Source organism: Cyrtonyx montezumae, unplaced genomic scaffold (genome assembly GCF_038088225.1).
Source record: "Cyrtonyx montezumae isolate F1298 unplaced genomic scaffold, pur_monq_1.0 scaffold_4, whole genome shotgun sequence".
Classification (NCBI taxonomy): domain Eukaryota; kingdom Metazoa; phylum Chordata; class Aves; order Galliformes; family Odontophoridae; genus Cyrtonyx; species Cyrtonyx montezumae.
This window is the reverse complement of record NW_027072045.1, coordinates 24,007,282-24,018,280: the sequence shown is the minus strand read 5'-3', so window position 1 is coordinate 24,018,280 and position 10,999 is coordinate 24,007,282.

The window sequence follows — 10,999 nt, the reverse complement described above, 5'->3', positions numbered from 1 at the left end:
TGCTCCAGTATGTTGCTCTGAGGCCTCGTGGGAAGCTTTTACTGGAGTTCTGTTCTCCTAGCTGCTCAGCCAGAGCCAGCAGGGCTCTGCCTGACTGAGAAACACGCCAGGGCAGATAGAGGTGATGGGGGATTTGTGTGAGCATGCCAAGAGCACTGCCTTGCCTGAGCAGAAAGGGCTGCACACTGTCACCGATGAGGTGCTTTGGTTTTGCTGCAGCCATTTGGTTTGAGGGACCCAGCAGATGCCTCCCTTCCTGGAGAACACTCATCTAAGTTCCTACCTTTGGCAGTCCATCCCTGGAACATGCCTTATGTGAGAACTTGGTATGGGTTCTGTTGTTGCAGGTTCCAGTTCTTCTGCATCACTCTCATGCTCACTGAGTCCCCGGGGTTCATTACTGTGGCTGAACTTTATTGGCAGATTTTTGGCAGAGGAAGCAGCCAGAAGCAGCCTTTTGTTCTTCGTGCTTCAGAAGCAAATATCTGAATCTGGAAATGAAATTGGAGTTTCTTGCCAGAAATTAGCAATAAAAATTTGATGGAAAGATGTCTCATGTGTCAAGCCAAATTTTACTAAGCCATTCCTTTGGGAAAGGATAGAGATATCTAGGGTGAATCATGTTGGATATGAAAAGCTAGGAACATCTCCTTTCACTTCTAAGCTACATGTGGAGCAAGCTCAGATGTATTTTAGCCGAAAGGCTGTAACAAGCTAATCCTCCCTGTCAGCTACTGGGATAATTGCAGGCCAACTTGCAGGCGTTACAGATCAGATCTTTCTGCCAGTGTAACTGTGCTGCACTGGGATGAACAAGAGTCTTTCCACAAAGGTCCCACAGCGCTGATCAGAGCCGATTTTTTTCTGCCACTGGTGATATGCACAACTAAGCAACTTCTGTAAAGCTCTGCTGCTCCCTTGAACCTCATCCAAACACCTGGGAACTGTCATGACTTAATGGGGAAGAGCTAATATTTGCCGGCCCCAATTTTCCCAATCTGTGAATCCTTTTCCCATTTGAGGTTGCTGCTCTGCCGATCTACGGCTGCTGTACAATTTCACAGGAAAATACTGCAAGCTACAGTGCTGTGACTTTGTCTGCAGCACTTATGGGCAGCGATTAAAGTGTCTGTCAGAGGGGTGAATGAATTTCCTTTGCCCTTGTTTAGGCAGGTAAATGCAGAGGCAGTGACTTAGGTGGCAGAAACATGGTGGTGGTCTCCATGTTCTTTAAAATTTCCATGTACCTCCATGATCCCTAAAACCCAGTCATCACTGGCTGCTGTTAATCCTCTAGTTCAGAATTATGGGAACAAGCAGACCTTCTCTACAAAGGGATTCTGACCTCCCAGATTAATTTATCTTTTTGCAGTTTAGTTTGAATATTAAATAAAATTGCTTCTAGAAATGTTGAATCAATTCTGTTAGTTCCTTAGGCTTTTTCCACACAACTTACTGAGGTAACAGTCAGCTGGGTATGTGACCAGGAAGAAAAGCACAAAGAGAAGAATATGAGGCAATAATGAATATTGAGTGAGCATAATTATGGCAGGAGAAAGGATAAAAAAAAGTCTATTCTCTTCTGAACTGTAGACCTGTGAAACCTGATATGCTGTTACTAATCTCACTGCTGTTGTCCTTTATCCCACAAAACATTCCTGTGCATGGCAGAATGTACTGGAATTGGTCGTTAAATCCACTTCAAATAAGCAACAGTTTCTATGTTGTTTCTGAGGGTAGCACACCGTGCATGGGCTGTCCCCAGCCCTCCTGTCCAGAAGGCATCTTTGAGGGATGGAAGTAAGATGCACTGGTACTCCTGGACATCAGAGCTGTGAGGGTTCACCATGCAGCTTTGTAGTAGCTGCCAGGATCCCATGTGGTACCTGCTGGGCTGATGATCAAATGCCTTCGATCTAAACCAGGTGTCAAATGCAGTGAAATTCAATCCATAATGCATGAAATCCTACGGGAGTTTAAAACGTGGTGTTTAGAGTGCATCTGCTCGGTGCCCTTTATCTCTGTCCTTCACAAAAGACCATCAGTTCTCTGCTGACGTGCAGTGCCCCTGTTTTTGTACTCAGTGTTTGTCTCTGCAAAGTATCAGGCGTCTCATGGGAATGACCTTACAAGCTCTTCAGCGATAAAACTATGCAGAAAATCACAGCACAACTCACAGAGCTGCTCAGGTTACATTGCAGTGCATGCAGAGCTCCTGGTTCCCAGCTTGTGTGCCATAGTGACTTGTTTTCATTGAGAGCAGTGAAATGGCAGAGTTTATGCACAACAGTGCAGATGGAATTGATTCATTAGAGTTCAGTGGGTTATCATTACTGTAGAAATGGATAATGACGTGTCTTCTAATTAGGAAAAATACTCAGTGGTTAGGATGAATTAAAGGCTAGAGCTGATTTGACCCCAATCAGTACAAATGAGGATATAGTACTTCATCATGCAGACAGCACTTATAGCATCAGGGTTCATAAGCCAGCTGCTACTTCCAGCCTTTAAAAAATATATGCTTGACGGTTTCTAGGACTGTTCTGACTCAGTTTGGTTTTTTTTTTATGCAAACAGACTGATTTGGGCTTTGTGAGTGCAATCACGTTCTGATTCAAATCAACGTGTTCCACCAGAATTTGGGAAAACCTTATCATGCTGGCAGAACTGGTGCCAAGATGATGCCTGCCTACTGCCTGTGTCAGGCCTGGGAGTTGTGAATTATGCATTAAAATTTGAATTCTATCTCCTCATCAGCCTTACTTTAGGGACATCACAGTAGAAAGCTAACAAATGGGTTACACAGTTTTACTGTTTCTAAAATTCTCATTTAGCTTGAAGGAAACTAAAACTGAATTCACCTAATCAAATATTATGGATACGAACATGCTAACTTCTGCTTTGCTCTCATATTTCTGGTCATGTTTGCAAGCGAAGGAACTGGAAAACTGTCTAAAATGTCTAAAAGTAGATTCTTAGGATTCAAAGCATAATTTCAAGGCAATGTAAAAGCGAATGGAGGGTTTTCAAATCAACTACAACAAATGCAGGCATGGGGAAGGCATGTCTAAGCCAACTGGATAAATAAGACAAAGGGAGTATAATGGGCATGGGAGAACAGGATATTCAGTTTTGCTCTCTCTATACTTAGCTCCTCCATAGCCCTGTGGTGACCTTGTTCATCACTGACAAAAATGCATAACTAATGGCAGTGACTGTGTTGGAAAATAGTGTTTTGTAGCTAAGAATTTGCCCTATCAAATACGCTATTACACTCTTTTTATTTGTTGTAGTTTACATGGAAATAAATAGGAGGCATTACTTTTGGAGTGACCCACGCATTTCGCTTAGGGATTAAGTCATTCGTTTCAAATAGAAGTTATTTCAGGAAGGATACATAAACAAAACCTTTAAAACTTAAATTTACTGTAAGTTATTTGACAAAGAAAGCTCTACTTTCCTATTATCTGAAATATGTTTTCAAGAATTTACACGCTAGTCTGAAGTATTGGGAAGTTCAAAAATTGATGTTGATTCAATTAAATTAGTATAAAACATAATTGAATCCAAGTAAATATAGCAGACATCTTGCCAGCTGTCTTGAATAAAACAAGGAAAACAAACAAACCAACAAACAAACCCAAACACCTATCTGTTTTGATTCTTGTCATTCTCTTGGTATTTCAAGTAGCAGAAGACAAGTCCCCTGAAACACAAGAGGATTTATGTAAAATTTAAACTCTATATTCCAAACAAAATTAAAATTTCTAGCTAGATCTCTCTTGAAAACTAATTTTAAAAAGGTACGAATCGTTATCCATACCGCACTTATATTGAACTGTAAGAAATAAAGTAAATAAAGAAGTCTTGGTCATAAGGGCAAAATATGGAAGGGAATTTTCCAAGTAATGTATCATATTAAATTTCAATCAGCTGTTACTAATTAGACTTCAGATGTTATGATATTTAAATTTGTTAAATATGAAACGCTTCAAATTTCTGCTTCTTTCATTGTTGTAAAACCTATCAGAAATACAATAAAAATACAACCCATGCTCCATTCAACAGGCTACAGCATCCAAAATGTGAATTGAGCAATATTTGCTTACCCTGTGCAAAATAAACCCCTCACTGATAGAACATTTTTGTGGCTTTGTGTCCCAAAATAGGAAAATATCCTGGGAATAAGCTCTCCGTATTAAGGTAGCTTTCTTTAGTTGATAAACATTGGCAAGAAAGTTTTATGAAAATAAGTGTTTTAAAAATCAATAATGCATAAGGATGCATAATGTGTCCATCTGCAAAGTACTTTGTAAACACATTTTGGAAAGACAGATAATTCTCTTTCCTTGTCTTTCTTGTTTAGTTCTACGCTGCGCAACAATTTACTCCTAAAAGGATTAGCTAAAGCTGAGTTTGGACTTCCACTACTTAGTTTAGCTCTTTAAAATTTTGGGCTGCTGGTGTTAGCCTCTTTTTTGGTGGAGAGCAGTTTCTCTTCCACTTTTATTTCACTCCCTTGCACCCTTCCCTGCTTATGCAGCTGTACAGAAACTCTTAAGAATCTAAAAACATTGCTCAAGTTGGACCTGGAGACCTTCAAGTGAGCTAGAATATTAAATTGAACCAGTTCTGTTTACTACAGCTGTACCTAGGGCCAAAATGCCAAGACAAGGGATGTTTTGATCACAGACTGAAAAAGAAGAAAATAGATAATACAGTTATTTGTTTGGTAACTTTAAATTCCATTGGCATTACAATTATGCGGAAGATTAAAAATTTGATGGACAAGTAGCAGGTTTCCCCTTGGTTTCTTTACTTCATTCCATCTCCTCTGGCATCTACTAAAATGTTTGAATGAAAAAAATTAAAAGTCACTGTGTGCTATGGGCTGTATCTGCAAACTAATTGGTTTTTATTTCCAAAAGATGCTTCAGTGTTACAAGCTTCTATGCTGGGCAACCAGCACGGTAGACCTTGGTCTAAGGCTTCTTCACAAAAGGGACATTTCAGTCACTTCTGGGACTGCTGGGGTGGGCTGAGTGCTTCTGCAAAACAAATCTGGTGTCTGAAGTCAATCATCCAGAAATGTAGAATGATTTTGGAACTCTGGCTTTGTGGCTACTCAGATGCATACAGCAATTTCATGGCAGAACCAGGTTGCCAAATCAAACTCTGCAGCCTTAAATTCAACTCAACATAGAATTAATCTTCATGTAAAAAGAACTTACGTCCAGGGGAAGCAGAAAGAAGTGCAACTTAACAGCAGAATTCTGCATGCTGCCTGTGCACACCTTATTAATACAGTTATGTTGGCGTCTGCCTGGGATTGTAACCACATGCCTAGTTTTGACAACTGAGCAAAACAGTGCTTTTAATTCTGCTGCTTCTGTCTTTGAGATGAAGAATAAAACTTTCATCCCTTCTGACCAGCTCAGATCAGGGCCTTGGCAGGAGCCTGCTGGCTTCTACTCTACTCTCAGGATCATTTGGCTTGTGCATGAAATGGAGGGCAGTCTGTTCCACTGGTCCTCCTTACAGGCTGTTGTGGGAGCATAGAAGAGTTCGCACAAAGCCTTTTGTCATGGTCTCTTTCAACCATAAACTCCTCCTTGTTGTTCCATTTTTGGATTTGAACACGTTGGGAACTGCATTTTTGGCAATTCAACACATTGTGTGCATGCACAATGCTGAAATTTCACGTATCCAAATTGGGAGAGAGAGGGCAGGAACAAGGCAGAGAGAAAATTTCTGTTGCAGTAGAAAGAAGTGCTTTAACAGCTTGTTGGATGGTTAGTGCAGCAGAAGATCTCAGTTTAGGAGGTTTGCCAATCAGATTAAGGGTTTCCATTGTGGTAGAGAACTTTGCAAATAGAATTGAATTCCAGAAACTCTGGAAAAAGTGCTCACCTAGAGGAAATAGCAGTTAAATTACAACGAATTAAACAGGTCTTTGACAGCAGATGTCACTGAAGCCTTAACATATAAGAGGATTTCAGAAGACTGAGGAACTAGAACAGGCAAGTTATGGCGTTACTTTAGCTGTAAACACACTAAGTATGCATATTACTTTTGTTACAGTCATATTTGGCTTGAGCTTCACCAAATTATACCAGTGGTATGGTTTTTTTCTTATAACTGACTTTCTTATTATTAGCTCAACTTTATCAGCAGCAATACGTGTAGGAGGCGCTAGGATAATGATGACTCATATTAGTGTTTGATCTCCAGCCCCTGATTAGACTAGTCAGTCCCAGGCAATGCTCAAAAAATAATCTGCTGCTGTAGCATTTTGATGCATTCACTTAACTACTAGTAGCAGTGTTCTTCTGATGAGCTCCTCGTGGTGGGTGCCAATGCCTCCTGATCTCAGAGAGTGAGAAATGTGGTTCATTTCAGAGCCTTGGGGTTTGTTTGGGTCCCTTGTTTGTCTGGCAGAGCTGTGAGTATGTCTGGGTCACCTCAGGGTCCTCATAGGGTCAGCTGGTGGCTGTGATTTTATCAGCTGCAGCAGGCTCACATTCCTGCAGTTTGCTGCCTTGTGTTTGTGTCCCTGGGCCTGCCTGGCTGCCCCACTGACCTCATTCGCTCGGGACCCAGATCTCTCTGCCCTGAGACAGGGCAGACGGAAAAGGTGTTGGCAAGGAACCCAGAAAAGGAGCGTCCAGGATAAAGATATTAGAGATTAGTCTCCATGCTGTGCTAGAGTGATATTAAGCCTCTAAGTTGTCCCGCTTTCTAAATCTTTTTAATAACGCTGCTTAAAATGGAAGCAAGCTTAATACCTGTATATGAGTCAGCTCTTATTAGTACAGCTCGAAACAATGAAATACTGCAAAAGCAGACTTGGATTGATTTATTTGTGCCAGATATTAACCCTTCCTTCTTCTCAGCTTTTTCTTCACCCTAGATTAACATAATGCAAAGCAATTCAATTTTCTAATGAGAAACTAACCCAGTCTCTCTGCTGTAAAATGAAGTGAGTGGGCAGTCACAATCAATTAGGGTCAGTATGGCTAAGCCAGAAACATCCATATGGATGGCATTATAAAACATCTATGCCTGGTTATGTATTTTAGAGGCTTGCATCATTTGATGGGGTGTCACACACAAGGTAGGCTTATCCACGCTGAAACTTGCATGGTGGAAGATTAGGAGAATGAATCTATGAGCTTTCATTTCACACTTTGTTGGGATTACTTTCTTCATAGAAATCAGATTATGGTACAAATGTCATGTGCTTTCTTGCTGAAGTGTATAATGTGAAAAAAGCTAATCTTTTATTCCATCATTTCCACATTTGTATTAGGCTGTTGAAAAGAAATCAGTAAAGTTTCTCAAGCTCTTCTGTATAGCTTGCCAATCCACAATGTCTGAAAGCAGTATTGTTCATAACAATAGTTCATGGAGGATATATAAAAACATCCAGGAGCAATGTCAGATACCTTGCACTGAAGCCCTAACACTAAAGTGTACGAGTTGCAGACTGTCCCATGCAATTAAAGTCTGACTCAAGAGGTATGTCCTGCATGTAGGCGGTGTGAAGAGAAACCTGGGGACATGCACTCCCCTCCCACCCCGTGAGTGTGTTGGACGTGGCACAAAACTCCTACATGCAGTGAGGTGTTCACCATCACGCTTTCCCAGGCAATGTGCACAGGACTGATCTATGCTTGGCTAACATGAGATGCTAATGAATGCTGTGCTGATGATGCTCCCACTCAATCCCTTAAACGTTTTAAAATCACTGAAAGAGTTGCTAATGATCCTGCTTTATAGCAAACATTACAAAACAGCACTCTTTATGGTTCATCTTAGAAACTGTAGAGTTGTTCTCCTTTGAGAAAGAAAATCTCACTGCACTGACCTACCAAGATCTTCTGGCACGCACATGGGCTGTATTTCATATCTTTGCCTTTGGCTAAGCATTTCCAAATAATGACAACTGCAGCTATGACTGCCTGCTGCTTGTAAACAGCCACAGGTCCAGGAGACTTCTAATTCTGAGCTGTGCTCTTCATGGACCACTGAGAATGCGCCTAGACTGAGTGCACACAAACAAACAAAAGATGTTTAGGATTATACTGTAATATTAAGTCACAGGTCCTATAGGACACTGTAGATTTTGGCCATCTCAATTTGCTTGGCTGCTTCAACTCTAACCTGCCCCAACAGAAGGAAGTGCTCTCAGGCACAAAAACAAATGGGATGGTATATGATGCTGAGAAACAATTTATATGCATTTTTGGAGTAAAATGCAACTTACATAAAGGGGTCAATAAAGAGACAATGGATCACAGTGTCAATAAAATTACGGAGCAGAATGAAGACACATCACAAGTATGTTGTAGTCGTTGCATAGGACAGCAATAAAAAAACTGTGACGCTATTTGAGTACAGTACATCATGATGTAACTAGAGAATGGAGAGAAATATGTGTACCTATAGAAAGGAATGTGCAATCGTATGTTTGGATTTTCTTGAATAGCAAGTGCACAGCCATTTCCCTACAGAATTTCTCAAAACTGGTTTCACATGCAGCGTGTATTAACCAACGATAACTGTGGCAGCTACTGAGGAAGGAGCATGTGAATATTCTCTTGCCTCGCTGCTGTTATTCTGCATCTCTTTCGGGAAAAAGGCAATTTCAAGCAATTGTTGATGCTTTTAAAATAGAACAAAGTATCAAATAGAACATTAAAATATTTATTGATTACCGACAGTGCATTTCAGAGCTGATCTGGATGTTGTTTTGTCCAACTGTGACTGCGCTATAAAAAGGGATTGTACCAAATTGCTATCTGGCCAAGAGCAGATACTGCAGCAGCCACGACAGCCAACAGTGTCCTCTGTGTTTGTCTGAGACTCGCCACAGTTCCCAGCGCTGCAGAATACTTCTCCAAAGCAGGACTGCTTTGCCTGTCCTAAATTTAATCCAGTGGAAGAAATCTTTTAGATTATTTCACTGTCCTTTCCTGACCCTCAGCTCTTACCAGTAGGCCTTGGTGCCAGTATCTTAATTTTTCAATTTATGCTGGTTGCTTTAACAATGTGTTCTTTGGCAGTCGGCCACATCTACAGCACTTTACTATTAAAAGGCCCACTCTCTACCGCAGCTGTCCATTTGCTTTATGGTCTGATCAGCCAGTAGAGTGTAATTTAAGAGAATAGGAATAAGTCATAGTTGAGGGCACAAAGTATCAGCTGATTTGCTGTATGCAGGTCTGTCCTTTGGAGATTTTGAAACTAACTCATCATACTGCCTGTTTATTTTTTAATTAGTGCATAATGTGAAGAGGAGGAATGACTTGCTGCATACAGTGGATAAATAAAATCAGTGCTGCCCTATGGAAATACTCTTGGTATCAGGAGCACTCAGGAGTGATGCAGCTTTCAGAGTGAATGCAGAACTTGTCGCTTCTCTTACTTAAATGTTATTACAGGTCCAGAGGGCAGGATAATTTGAATTGGTAATGGCATTAACTTTAAAATTTGAATAGAGCAAGATGGTTCTTAGAAGACCCTCACATTCTAGATTTTCTCTTTATCTTGAGATGTTAATGAGCCAAACTAAGCTGTAAACTGAGTTTTTAAGTAAGAGGCATTTTACAAATTGTCTTATATGCCTGTAACAATGGATATTGAGACAATGCAGAGAGTGGCGTACTGCAGCAATGAAAACAAAACCATCTACTGATATAACCCAAGGACTGGGTTGATATCCTGTCTGGTAAACAAGGGAAGAATGGAACCAGAAATTAATGGATCCTAATTGATGTGTTGGGAATTAGAACCAACTAGCAGAAGGGACGGTGGGGATGACTACTCCAGATCTTTTCTGAAGCCGTTAAAAAGTGTGGGAAGTGGCAGTGGAGAAAAGCGAGGAGGACGGAAGGAATTTTTCTGTCATGTTTGCCATCCTTAGTATCCCTGGGATTTAGAGAAGTCCACCTGCTTCCTCCCCACACCCTAATCAAAACTGCATAATTACTGGGCCTGATCGGCAGTATACGTTGAGTAGAAAAGCCAGAGACAAGGAATATTGAGATTGTCATCTCATTCAGGCCAGCAAACAAAAGCTGGGAAGAATCCTTCTTCCTTCTCTGCTTTATTTTTCTCCTCTCATTTTTTACTTAAATATACATGTATATATATATATATATTGGCATTAGCAAGACATGACTTGCTCAGTCCCAATATCCCCATAAGCTGTTGGCCTGTAAAACAGTTAAAGCAGTGAGTCAAATGGCTCAATAATGGTGTAAATTTGCCAAGTCTCAGAGCAGCCAGTGTGAATGAATGCCTGAATTCATCCCTCCTAGAGCAAGCTGGCAAGGTGTATGGACTAATACATATGATATATATTTATATTTAAAAATAGATGTAAAAAATATTGAGAAAGGAGAACAAATGATAAAAATAAGCAAAAATACCCCCCAAGTATGGATGTAGGTTATCTTCTTAAAGTTGAGTACAAACAAGGAGGCATCAGAGATGCAATAATGTTTTCTCCAATAAGAATTCTGTCTGTGTAGACAGAAGATCTTCAGTATATTCTCACTTTCACTCTTCCCTGAGTTTATTTGTAAGCTGTCAAATACATAATTTACTACAGTCATACAAATAGAACCACCTGGTGCTGACTGCATTTTGATATGGAAATGTATTCTGACTTGTAGGTATTATTTTATAGAATTCAGTCCTTGCAGAGAAAATATAAAAACCACTCTTACTAATCTGTTTCTGCTCTTTCTGTTTACTATGCACACTGATGAACTTTTTGTGTTCATTCACTGTTGGCAGTGACAAAAGACAAAATACAGCGCTTGAAACATATTACTAGCTTCTGACTGAGTAATTTTTAAAAGAAATTACATGCTCCAAAAAATGCTAATGGAAAATAGGATCTTAATCTCAAAGGAGTAGTAGAGGGAATTTAGTGAGACTCAATTCGCAGCCACCAACCAGGTCACATCTCAGTGAAGAAGATGTATTATTT